Raw genomic sequence first — 217 nt, forward strand, 5'->3', positions numbered from 1 at the left:
CGCGACCTGTACCACTTACGAGCGAGAGACGCGATCGCGTTGCTCACTGTACGGCGTCCGATACCGAGCCATCAGCATGTCGGTCCCCATGCGCGTTGCACTCGCACTCGCAGTCGCAAAAACGTGGGGCAAATATATTACGCGGAAGAGTTATAACAGACCGAGCCCCACTGCATGGGGGGAGTCTTTGTCACTAATGTACACAGATGGAACATTT

Source organism: Schistocerca piceifrons, unplaced genomic scaffold (assembly GCF_021461385.2).
Source record: "Schistocerca piceifrons isolate TAMUIC-IGC-003096 unplaced genomic scaffold, iqSchPice1.1 HiC_scaffold_672, whole genome shotgun sequence".
NCBI lineage: Eukaryota > Metazoa > Arthropoda > Insecta > Orthoptera > Acrididae > Schistocerca > Schistocerca piceifrons.